The sequence below is a fragment of the Phascolarctos cinereus genome, unplaced genomic scaffold (assembly GCF_003287225.1).
Source record: "Phascolarctos cinereus isolate Bilbo 61053 unplaced genomic scaffold, phaCin_HiC Scaffold_2;HRSCAF=192, whole genome shotgun sequence".
Classification (NCBI taxonomy): domain Eukaryota; kingdom Metazoa; phylum Chordata; class Mammalia; order Diprotodontia; family Phascolarctidae; genus Phascolarctos; species Phascolarctos cinereus.
The window spans coordinates 37,720,698-37,734,299 of record NW_027555625.1 but is presented as its reverse complement, the minus strand read 5'-3'; the positions used below and the strand labels follow the sequence as shown (position 1 = coordinate 37,734,299).

General features: G+C 39.4%; 1 long non-coding RNA gene across 1 annotated transcript; it reads right to left on the bottom strand.

Annotated features, from left to right (window-relative positions):
- Window positions 1–3,489: 3,489 nt before the first annotated feature.
- LOC144455743 (uncharacterized) lies at window positions 3,490–13,149 on the bottom strand. Its single transcript, XR_013484462.1, has 3 exons — window positions 12,691–13,149; window positions 11,682–11,770; window positions 3,490–4,629 (listed from the first exon to the last, which is right to left on the bottom strand). It is a non-coding gene; the product is annotated as an uncharacterized LOC144455743 (long non-coding RNA).
- Window positions 13,150–13,602: the final 453 nt, after the last annotated feature.

Here is a 13,602-nt window from a genome sequence, read left to right as displayed (position 1 = left end):
AACTTAAAATTTTTAAATGACTGTTATAAAAAATAACAAAGTTAAAACCTCACTGGGCAAAAGAAGAATGCACAGGGACATTCTGTTTGGTCTGAATAGACCAGAAGCTAATAAACAATTAAAAATAATAATAATAGCTAATATGGATATAGTGCCTAGTATGTACCAGGCACTGTCCTAAGCACTCTACAATGAATATCGCATTTTATCCTCATACCAACCCTGGGAAATATGTGCTATTATCATTTCCATTTTATAGATGGGGAAACTGGAGCAGAGATTAAGTGACTTTCCCAAGGTCACACAGCTAGTGCAAGTGTATACGGCTGGATTTGAACTCAGGTCTTCCTAGTTCCAGATGTGGTGCTCTATTTACTGTGTCAACAAGCCTAGCAGATATGGCCCACTTTTCCCCAAGAACCACACACACCTCACCCCATCCTTCCCTCCTCTCTGAATTCCAGGTAATTTGGTGGATGGTGGTAGAATTACCTCCAGCTGGCCTGGGTCTGGGTCATAAAATCCTAGCCTACAGCCCTCTCCCTGTCTGGTCACAGGGAGCATTCGTGCAAAAAGGACCTTCTTTGAAAGTCAGCAGAAACCTACAAATCGTGAGAAAGAGGGATTGAGTACGTGAGCATGGCCCTGTCAATACATATCTCTGGCTTCAGTTTCTTTATCTGTAAAATGAGTGCTTGGAGGGCATCATCATTGTGGGCCATTCTAAATCCTCTGATCCTGAGTGAAGCGAATACTTCGAGAAACGAACTATGCCATCTTACATGTTCTAGATGACAAGGAAGACTGGGACAAGATAGAAGAGAGGTAAAGGTGCTGGATGCTAATCCACTGGGCTCTGTGCTCTTGAGTTCAAATCACTTTCTTGTGGATGTCTTTCATCTATGTTCCCATCATCCTGAATGTGTCCTACCCATGTGCCTCTACCCCTTGAAAATGTCTTGACCTCACATCATCTCAGACGCTAATAAGGGTCAGGCTTAGACAATATGTGGATGATTGAGATTGCCTGGGAATGTTTCCTACTGCATCTGAGAGTCAGCACAGTGTAATGCATACAGTACTGGACTTGGAATAAGGAAGGCTTATTTTCAAATCTCACCTCAGATACTTAGTAGCCGTGGGATTCTGGGCACCTCACTCCATCTCTCTATGCTTCAGTTTCCTCATGTACAAAATGAGGGGTTCGGTCTCAATGGCCCCTCAAGGGGATTTTTTTTAAGTTAACCAAAATCTGTTTTTTTCTCCCAAATCCATAGCGTGTCTCATCACCAATTCCTCTGGAATTACAGATGGTCATTCAGTTGATTACAATTCTTACAGCTTTAAAAGCTTATTTTTTTATAGTATTACTGTTAATTTTTAAATGTTCCCTCACTCTGCTCACTTAACTCTGCATCAGTTCATACGAGTCTTTGCATGTCTCTTAAATCATCTATTTCCTCATTTCTTATGGCACAAAAGTATTCCATTAAATAGACATCCTGCAATTTGTTCAGTTATTCCCTAATTAATGGATAACCTTGGAGTTTCTGGATTTTTGTTTGGTTTTGCCATCACAAAAAGCAACACTATAAACATTTTTGTATATATAGTACTTTTTCCTCCTTTTCTGATTTCCTTAGGATATAGGCCTACTAGTGGGATATCTGAGCCAAAAGGCATGTGCTGCTTAGTAACTCTGGGGAGATATTTTCACAATTTCTTTTTAGAATGGTGGGACCCATTCATAGCTCCTCCATAGTTCATGCATGTGCCTTTTTCCTTTAACTCTTCCAATTTTTTTCATGTTCCTTGTTTTTTGTCACCATTGTTAATCTGATGGTTGTGAGATGGAGCCTTGAAATGGCTTGAATTTGCATCCTTCAAATAGTAATGATTTGGAGCATTGTTTTACATGGCTATATTGTGGGTTTTTCCCTTGTGAAACTGATGGTCCTATCCTTAGGCCACTTACAAATTGGGGAATGGCTGTTATCCCTATAAATTTGAGTCAGTTCCTTGTGTATGTTGGAAGTTAAACTTTTACTAGAGAAACTGCAGCAAAGATATCTCTCCCCCACTCCTGCCCATTGTTTCCCTTTTAATCTAAGCTTTATTAAATTTGTTTATATGAAACTTTTAAATTTTAATCAACATTATCCATTTTGTCTTCTGTGATTCTTTCTATCCCTTGTTTGGTTGAGTCTTTCCTCTTATCTGTGTATTTTATAGGTAATTTTTCCATGTTTCTCTCATGTGTTTATGACATGATCTTTTATATCTAGATCACACCCACATCTGGGGTTTATCTTTGTACAAGGTGGGAGGTTTTGGTCTAAAGCTCATTTCTTCCAAATTGCTATACAATTTTGCTAGCAACGTTTATCAAATATTGAGTCTTTATCCCATTAATTTGGGTCTTTGTGCTCACTGAGTACGAGGCTACTAGTTTTGTCTCTGCGGGTGGTATTCCTAATATTCTCTTGAATGACCTATTTTTAAATCAGGACCAAATTATTTCGAGAAGTACTGCTTTGTAGTATAGTTTGAGATTCGGTACTGCTAAGCCTCCTTTGTGCCCACTTTTCCCCCTTCATTTCCCCTGAGATTCTTGACTTTTTTTCCTTTCCTCAGACTTTTATTATTATTTTCTCTCATTTTGTAAAATAACCCTTGGGTAGTTTGCTTGGTGTGGCACTGAAAAAGAAAATTACTTAAATAGTGTCATCATTTTGATAATAAAGGCTCATCCCATCCATGACCAAATGATATTTTTCCAATTCTTTAGGTTTGCCTTTATTTCTTTAAACAATAGTTTATACTTTTATTCACATAGTTCTTATGTGTACCTTGGTAGGTAATGTCTCAAGTATTTTATATGTTCTGTAGTTTTTGCAAAAGTAATTTCTCTTTCTATTTCTTCTTGCTGGGTTTTATTGGTGTGATACAGAAATGCTCATGCTTTGTGTGGATATGTGTAATATTGTTAAAATTAATAATTATTTGAATTAAGTATTCCATCCTATCATCTGCAAAAAGTGACCATCTTTATCTTTATTTATTCTATTTCTTATTCTTGCCTTATTTTTATAGTCATTATTTCTAGCAATACGTCAAATAGATGTGGGAATAATGAATTTTCACCAATGATTTTGTTGGAGAGGAATTTAATTTATACCCATTACACAAAATGCTCAATTTTGTCTTTGTATATGTATGTATGTGTGCACGTACATATATGTATATATACACACACACACACACACACACACACACACACACACATATATATGTAGGATTAATAGCATACATTTTGGATATATATGTATCCAAAATGTATGCTGTTAACCATATTAAGGAAAGTTAGATTTATTCATTTTCTAGAGTTTTTAATAGAAATAGCTGATATTTATTCAAAAAAATTTCTCTATTGGTAACATATTTTCATTTTTTGTTATTAATATAGTTATGTTTATAGTTTCCCTAATATTAAACTAATATGACATTATGGAATGAATCTACCCTGCTCATACTACATAATCCTTGTACTGCTATTCTAGCATTTTTCCTAAGATTTCATTTAAACATTTTTGCATCAATGTTCATTAGGGATATTAATTGAAGATTTTATTTTTGTTTTGACTCTTCCTATGTGTCAAGTCCACCTGAACAGCTGTTTCTTGGAATATGTGTCTCTGGCGTCCAAGATGCTTCCTTTCTCTCTAACTGGTAGATCACATCTGGTTTGGAAACTGCAAATCCTGTTCGTTGAAAATGAAAAAGTTCTTCTAGATAGTCACCTCAGTTTCAACACAAAACAGATAGATGAAATATTCCTAACTCTTTGTGAAAAGGTGGAGTAACAAGGGTACTGAATGTATCTTATAACACCAAGCTCATTTTGTCAAAGTTTGTTTTTTCTTTTTCCCCAACCATGGGGCATTTGATGGGCTGGTTAGAGGGAGAAAGTAAGGTTTTTTCCTTTTTTTTTTTTTAGGTGCCAGGGGGAGGAGAAATTACTTTTTTTAAAAGCATCTACAAAACTTAAAAGAATTCAAATCGAGTTCAAGTCCTCTTTGGGAAAAAAGTAGGCATGCTAGGAAGACCACAAGGATAGTACAAAGCACCAGCAAAGCACATTCTATATTATGGTAGAATGGATTACTGAGTAGGATTTAAGAAAAAATAATTCATTTGACTCACTCCCTGCTTAGACAGTGGGAACACTGCGTATGATGAACCTACATTGGGATTAAAAAGAACATCTTGCATTTGATGCAAAAGAGACAGAAAAATTCATTCTCATGTTTAACAACAAATCAAGAAATCAATTTCCAGACATACTAAGCAAAGAACTTTTTCCTAGAAACAGGTAGCACAAGTAATCTGTCTCTTGCTACAAAAGCATTAGAAATGTTTTCCTTTTGTATGCCAAAGAATAACTGTTAAAATCTTGAAAAATGCCACAGTATATATCAACACTCCAAAGGGGTAGCTGTTCTTACCCAAACAGACCAAGTTCCTATAGTTCTCCAGCATCACATCCCTGTACAATTTTTTCTGAGATGGGTTCAATTGTACCCACTCCTGAGTGAATTCCACAGCCACATCCTTGAATGTCACTGATTCCTGAAACATCAGAAACATTTATGCTTACTCAGGTATAACTCTAACTGCTTTAAAGTTCAAGTGTAATCTTGCCAGCAGGGTGAGGGAATTGAGGGCTTTAGGACAGCAAATGGTACAGGGAATTGAGGCAATTGAGTCAACCACACTGACTCCATTTTGTCACTCAATTCTGGAGGTAGCTCAGTTCTTTTTCTATTCAATTATAGGTCTAGTCCAACTTCTGTCTTGTGAGAAAAATTTATTCAGTCGTGGGAATTGGGAGAAAACCTTACTGCATTGTTTGAACAAAGCCCTGAGTGACTGGGAAACTAGACCACCTCTACCTGTTGTTTAGAGATCCTTAGCTAAGGACCGAGGTTATTCTGACCAAAAACCCAGTCAGATCCAAAAAGACTGATGTAAGGAGTTTTCTTACAACTGTACATCTCAAGAAATCCACATGTCTTACCTGAAAACTGGACCCATACTGGTCAATTAGTTATTGTTTCCATGTTCCTTTGATTATATACAGACACTTCGAGGGAAGGACACCTTTTTTTCTGAATTCAGGGAACTGAACCTGTTGCATTCCCCTCTCCCAACATGGAAAGTCCCTAATCTTTCTTCCAATTAGAAATCAGATTACCTAATATTGTGTTATTTGCTTTTAATTAATTGGTCTTGTTGTATTGGTTTTTTAATTTTTTTTGGATTTACAAGTGAATTCTATCCAACATTTAAATATCAACTAATTCCAGTATTAAATAAATAATCCAGAATAAGAGGCAAAAAATGGATCCTACCAAAATCCTCTTGTGAAACAAACATTATAATGATACCAAAAACAGGAAGCACAAAGACAGAGAAAGAAAATTATAGACTAATTTCATTAATGAATATGGATACAAAAATCCTAAATAAAAGACTAGCTAAAAGATCACAATAATACATTACAAACATTATACACTATGATCAAGTGAGATTTATATCAGGAATGCAGGGAAGATTTAACATAAGGAAAACTATTAAAATAATTAATTATATCAATAATAAAGGGTTTTTCTAAAAGCATATGACTATCAATAGATGCAGAAAAATCTTTTGATAAAGTACAAAACCCATTTCAAGTAAAAATACTTTAAAGCATTGGTGTAAGTGGATGTTTCCTTAAATTGATAAAAAGCATTTATCTAAAACCATCAGCAAATATTATTTGTAATAGAGATGAGCTATAAGCCTTCTCAGTAAGATCAGGTATGAAACAAGGACGCCCACTGTCACCAGTATTATTCAGTATTGTCTTAGAAATCTAAGCAATACTAGTAAGAGAAGGAAAAGAAATAGAAGGAATCAGAATAGGGAATGAGGTAATAAAACTATCTCTTTTTGCGGACAATATGATGACGTTTGGAAAATCCTCAAAACTTACTTTAGTTGAAACAATTAACAATGTAGCAGGTTATAAAGTAAATCAACATAATTCATCAGCATTCCTATATTTCATAAACAAAACCCTGTAAGAAGAGACAGTAAAAGATATCCCATTTAAAATAACTTTAGGGGCAGCTAGGTGGTACAGCAGATAGAGCACTTGTCTGCAGGAGGACCTGAGTTCAAATCCAGCCTCAGACGCATAACACTCACAAACTGTGACTCTGAGCAAGTCACTTAACCCCAACTGCCTCACCAAAAAAATACATAAATAAATAACTTTAGATGTTATAAAATACCTGGGAGCATACCTGCCAAAACTAATCCAGGAACTATATAAATACAATTAGTAAACACTTTTTATACAAATAAAATCAGATCTAAATAACTGGAGGAATTTTAATTGTTCATAGGTAGGCAGATCCAATATAACAAAAATGACAATTTTGCCTAAACTAATTTGTACATTCAATGCCATTCCAATTAAATTGTAAAAAAAAAAAAAATTATTTCACTGAATTAGAAAAAAATAATAACAAAATGTATTTGGAAGAACAAAAAGTCAAGGGGCAGCTAGGTAGCACAGTGAACAGAGCACTGGCCCTGAAGTCAGGAGGACCTGAGTTCAAATCCAGCCTCAGACCAAACACTTGACACTTAACAGCTGTGTGACCCTGGGCAAGTCACTTAACCCCAATTGCCTAAAAAAAAAAAAAAAGACAAGAATAACAAAGGAACTAATGAAAAACATATCAAGAAAGGAGATTTCAAAGTACCAGACTTCAACTATATTATAAGGCAGTAATTATCAAAACTATCTGGTACTGGCTAAGAAACAGACAGGTAGATCAATGGAACAGAGTAGACATACAATTTATGGCAGCAATAAATATAATAACCTTGTATTTGACAAGGGTAAAAACTTAAGATTTTAGGATAAGAATTCATTATTTAGCAAAAACTGTTGGGAAAACTGGAAAGCAGAATGGCAGAAACTAGGCATAGACCAGTATCTTACACCATTTACCAAGACAAGATCAAAATGGATATATGACCTAGATATAGAGACATTACAGGAAATTTAAAAGAATGTGGAACATATTACTCATGAGACTCATGGAAAAGTGAACAATTTATGAATGAGAGATGGAGTGCAGTGAGGTAAAAAACTGATCATTTTGATTACATTAAATCAAAAAGGTTTTGTACAAATAAAACAAATGTTGCCAATATAAGAAGAAAAGCAGAAAATTGAAGGGTAAATTTTATAGACAGTTTCTCAGATAAAGCTCATATATCTAAAATATACAAAGAATTTTATCAAATCTATAACAATATGAATCATTCCCCACTGATAAATGGTCAAACGATATGAACAGGCAGTTTAACGATGACCAAATCTAAATGATTAAGACATGAGAAAAAATGTTCTAAATCATTACTGATTAGAGAAATGAAAATTTTAAAAACCTTGAGATATCATTTTACATCTATCAATTTGGCTAAAATGACTGATGGGGAAAGCAACAAATGTTGAAGGGGATGTGGAAAAATTGGGAAGCTAATTCATTGTTGATAAAATTGTGACCTGATCCAAATATTTTGCAGAGAAAGACAGAATCATGCCCAAAGAGTTATCAAATGACCTATACCTTTTGATTCAGCAATACCAATATTTGGTCTATTTTTTGTCGTTGTTGTTAATTAATTTATTTTTAGTTTTCAACATTCATTTCCACAAGATTTTGAGTTCCAAATTTTCTCTCCATCTCACCCCTACCCCCACCCTAAGACAACGTGCATTCTGAATACTCCTTCCCCTAATCTGCCCTCCCTTCAATCACCGCCCCCCCCACTTCTATTTTCCTGTAGGGCAGAATAGATTTCTACACCCCGTTGCCTGCATATCTTATTTCCCAGTTGCATGTAAAAACAATTTTTAAAAAAACCTATTTTTTAAAAAACAATTTTTAACATTTGTTTTTAAAGCTTTGGATTCCAAATTCTCTTCCTTCTTCCCTCCCCATTCACCTTCATTGAAATGACAAGCAACTCAATACACGTTATACATGTGTAGTCATGCAAAACACTGCCATAGCAGTCATGTTGTAAAAAACTAACTATATTTCCCTTCATTCTATCCCACCCCCCGTTTATTTTATTCTCTCTATTGACCCTGTCCCTCCTCAGAAGTGTTTACTACTGATTACTCCCTCCATCAGTCTGCCTTCTTTTCTATCATTCCCCCCCCTCTTATTCTCTGCTCCCCTATTTTCCTGTAGGGTAAGATAGATTTCCATACCCAATTGAGTGTGTTATGTTATTCCCTCCTTAAGCCAAATTTGATGAGAATAAGATCCACTCATTCCCTCACACCTTCCCCCACTTCCTCTCCACTGCAGAACCTTTTTCTTGTTTGTTTTGTGAGATAATTTACCCCATTCTACCTCTCCCTTTCTCCTCCCAGTATAATCCTCTCACCCTTTAATTTTATTTTCCAGATATTACCCCTTCATCTTCAACTCACCCTGTGCCCTCTAGCTAGCTAGCTATATGTGTGTGTGTGTGTGTGTGTGTATACATATACACACACACACACACACACACATATATATATATGTACACAGACACATTTTTCCCCCCTTCAACTACCCTAATACTGAAAAAGGTCTCGTGTGTTACAAATATCTTTCCATACAGGAATGTAAACAGTTCAACTTTAATAAGTCCCTTAAGATTTCTCTTTCCTGTTTACCTCTTCATGCTTCTCTGGAGTCTTGTATCTGAAAGTCAAATTTTCTATTCAGCTCTGGTCTTTTCATCAAAAATGCTTCAAAGTCCTTTATTTCACTAAATATCATCCATTTTCCCCCCTGAAGGATTATACTCAGTTTTGCTGGGTAGGTGATTCTTGGTTGCAATCCTATCTCCTTTGACCTCTGGAATATCATATTCCAAGGTCTCTGGTTCTTTAATGTAGAAGATGCTAAATCTTGTGTTATCCTGAATGTGTTTCCACAATACTTGAATTGTTTCTTTCTGTTTGCTTGCAATATTTTCTCCTTGACATGGGAACTCTTAAATTTAGCTGTAACAATATTCCTAGGGGTTTTCCTTTGGGGATCTCTTTCAGGAGGTGATCGTTGGATTCTTTCCATTTCTATTTTATCTTCTGGTTCTAGAATATCAGGGCAGTTTTCCTTATAATTTCTTGAAAGATGATATCTAGGCTCTTTTTTTATCATGGCTTTTAGGTAGGCCAACAATTTTTAGATTATCTCTCCTAGATCTATTTTTCAGGTCAGTTGTTTTTCCAATGAGATATTTCACATCGTCTTCCATTTTTTTATTCTTTTGATTTTGTTTTACAATTTGCTGATTTCTCATAATGTCATTAGCTTCCATTTGCTCCATTCTAATTTTTTATTTAATTTTATTTTTTTAATTTTATTAATTTATTTTGATTTATCAACAATCACTTCCATATGCTTTTGAGTTGAAAATTTTTCTCACCCTTCCTCCCCCCTACCCTCCCCAAGACAGCGCACAATCTGTAGGCTTTACATTTACATACCCATTAAACATATTTTCACATTAGTGAGGTTGTAAGTAAAAATTAAAACCAATATGAGGAACCATCAGAAAGATGAAACAAAACTCAACAGAAGGTAAAAATAAGTGATAGCGATTCGACTTCCATAGTTCTTTCTTTGGATGTGGACAGCATTTTCCATCCCAAGGCCTCTGGAGATGTCTTAGATCCTCATAATGCTGAGAAGGGTTCAGTTTAACAATATTAGTCATTGCATAACGTGGCTGTTATTGTGTACAAAGTCCTCTTGGTTCTGCTTACTTCACTCAGCATCCATCCTAATTTTTAAGAAAGTATTTCCTTCAGTGAGCTTTTGGACTTCCTTTTCCATTTGACCAATTCTGCTTTTTAAGGCATTTTTCTCCTCATTGACTTTTTGGACCTCTTTTGCCATTTGGGTTAGTCTATTTTTTAAGGTGTTATTTTCTTTAGTATTTTTTTGGGCCTCCTTTAGCAAACTGTTGACCAGTTTTTCAAGATTTTCTTGCATCATTCTCATTTCTCTTCCCAGTTTTTCCTCTACTTCTCTTACTTGCTTCTCAAAATCCTCTTTGAGCTCTTCCATGGCCTGGGACTGATTTATATTTTTCTTCGAAGCTTTGGATGTAGGAGCTTTAACTTTGTTGTCTTCTTGTGGTTGTATGTTTTCATCTTGTCACTAAAGTAAAATTCTACAGTCTGACTTTTTTTTTGCGCAGTTTGCTCATGTTCCTAGCAGTTACTTAACTTTTAAAGTCTTTGTTAAGGCAGAGGTCTGCTTCCAGTGTGGAGAATGTACTGCCCCATGCTTCGGGGGGTTTTGTGCAGCTGCTTTCAGAGATACTTCCAGGGACCTGTTCAGTTTTCAGTTCTTCCGAGGTGGTATGATCAAAGGAGAGGTGTTTTCTCCTTTCCTGGCCTGGGATCTGGTCTATGAGTGACCACAAGCACTCTTTTCTGCCTTGGAACTGTGAGGAGGATTCTCTCTGCACTGCCATCACAAGTTCACCACACCAGCATTCCTCCCCATCCTAGGACCACCACCCAGAACTGCAACTCAGATCCAAGCATGGGCAAAGCAAGAAAATCTTGCCTCAGCACCAGCAAAGAGATCACTGCAATCCTCCTCTGATCAGCCACTCAATTCCCCCTCCATCTGTGGGCCAAGAGCTCTGGAAGCAGCCATTGCCACAAGGCTGTGCTGGGACTGAGCTCCTCTCTCACCACAGTCACAGACTTTTCCTACTGACCTTCTAAGTTGTCTTTGGTGTTTATAGGTTGAGAAGTCTGGAAACTCCCACAGCTACCTGTGATTTAGCCCCCTGAGGCCTGCTCCAGGTTCGCTGAGGCCCAGTCTTTGCCTGTGTGGCCCAGCTGAACTATGCTCCCTACCCAGGCACAATAGACCTGTCCAATCAATTGATCCAGGTTGTCTTGGGCTGGAAATTTGTTTCACTCTGTCTTTTTGTGGTTCTCCTGCTCTAGAATTTGTTTAGAGCCATTTTTTACAGGTATTTGGAGGGGTCTGGGGGGACAGCTCAAGTAAGTCACTGCTTTTACTCCACCATCTTGGCTCTGCCCCTTACTAGGTCTATTTTCAAAGATGATTAGGAAATAGAAAAAGAACCTATATGTTCTAAAATATTTGTAGCAGCTCTATTTGTGGCAGCAAAGAAGAACTGGAAACTGCAGGGATTTCCATCAATTGTGAATATGATTGTGGTATATGATTGTGATGGAATACGACTGTAGTATAAGAAATGATGAGCTCAATGATCTTGGAAAAACATGGAAAGACTTGCACAAAATAATGAAGGGTGAAATGAGAAGAACCAAGAGAACACTGTATACTGTAACAGCAATATTGTTTTTAAAATGATTTTGAAGGAATAAGTTATTTTGAGCATTATAAATTAACTACAAAGGACATATGAAGAGGATAAACTGCTGTCTGTGGTTATATGATTCTCTGACGGCCACAATTCCTAGTGTTACAGCACAGGACAAAGAAACCTATCCTACAGTCTCTGGTCTGAGATGCTATTTGAGGAAAGCAGCAAATGACACTCACCTTCCCGGGCCTGGCTGACAGGGCAGGAGCCATTCCCTCTTCCTCCAGGCTGTAGTCCTGGGGCAGAGCTGAGGCCACAGAAGGGAGATCTGGGGAGGAAAGGAGAAGCAGGAGAGTGAGGGGTCACGTGGGGGTCTGCCCTGTTCAGACCAGACATTCCCACTTCTCCACTGCGGGGAGATCAGAGAGGGGGACAGGGGCTGGGGGCGGGGGTGGGAGGGGGCCAGAAGGAAGCGGTCGTTTCTCTCCGGGGGGGGCGCTGTCTTTGGGCCAGCATCTCTTTAGAGACAAACTGGAGGACAGACAGGTGACCCTTCCAGCAGTGGGAGAGCACGGGCCCCCGGCAGCATCAGGGAAGTTTTCCCGGAGGAGGCGCTACCCAGGAGGATGCTGGGAGGAGGAGATGACGCCACGGGAAGTCCGCACCAAGGATCAGGCAGACACTCACCGGGAGCACATTCCCTGGGACTCTGGGCACAGGGCAAGGCCTGAGGCCTGGAGGGGCAGGCCCTGACCTGGGTTATGAGATGCAGGCGTGACTGAAGGAGAATTAGAACCCTCCCCCAGGCTCAGCCTCCGCCTGCTCGGCCTCCAACCACGGGCCACCCCCAGACTCCTAGGAGGCCCTCGGGGGCTTCCTTCCTCCTCTGCCGGACGCTCCTCCCATTCTCCGTGTGCTCCCCAGCTAGCCCCCGGTGCTCCGACCCCGCCGCACCCCCGCAGCCGGCTCTGCCTGGGCCTGGCCCCGCTCACCCCCTCACACTTCAGCCCAGGACAGAGAAGGGGACGCGGGAACCAGCAAGCGTGGAAGACAGAAGTTTAATCCTCCCGCCCCGAGCTTGGAAAATGACCCTGAGGCGAGCACAGCCTTCTGGGAATCGTAGTCTGGAGGCTGAGGCGCCTTCTGCGCATGCCTGTAGCTCAGCCCCGCCTCCGTCCTGGAATGCGGTCCTGCCTCCCTGCCTGCCCCGCCCTTCCTGCCAGGAGCCCCGCCCCCTCCTCCCCTAACCTCGTGCGTGGTCTTCACAGCCCCAGAGCCCACGGGGAGTCACCAGGCGTGGGGTCCCAGACCTCGAGGCGTACTGGGGCAACTCCGAGGGTAGTCAAGGCCACAGTCTCTCCTACTCCAGCAGCCAGTCACAACAGGCCGCGGTTCGAACGAAATGCTTCCTGTGCGCCGGCATCTTGCCAAAGGAAGTGACGCAAACACGCAGGAAGCCACGGCTCTGAGGAGGGAAACCACAGGCTGGGGCTGGATGCTGGGAGTGCTCGCTCAGCCCCCTGGGGCATCCAGGAGGAGCAGGACACGAGTGTCCCCCAGGGCAGCAAGAGAGGTCAAGGGGGCTCAGGCCAGGGCAAGGCCGTGCTCGCTTTGTGTCTGTTTCTTCTGTCAAGGAGACTGACCCGAGGGAAACCAGGAGACGCTGAGAGCGTTTGGCTGGGCCTGGGGAATGCCAGTCGTCTGGTAGATGGGCTCAATAAAACTAAGAGCTAACATTTACGTGGAGCTTACTGTGTTACATTCGGGCAACCAACTGCTTGTCCTTAGAGCCTTGTCTGAATTCTATATAATGTCAACCTTTTCTAGCTCTCTCCTCTGCTGAACTAATTGAATGAAATTATTTCTTAAAACCTTTTTAGATTTGGGGGTTTGTTCTCAATTGACACCTTTGCTAACACAATCTCCGGGTTGGATTGGCCACTTCCTACCCAACTTCCTATTAGTTACGTTCTAGTGATGAAAATTCGGTTCAGAATAGAATTTTTTATCTTTGGGCTCCTATTTTTCTTGAAGGATGAAATGATCATTTAGACCTGTAGTGACATTTTATCTCTGCTATTCTTGACAGAGGGAGGTAGGGGACTTTATCAACTATCCATATGACTGAAGTCCCTCATCACTACTCTGTTATGACTGTAT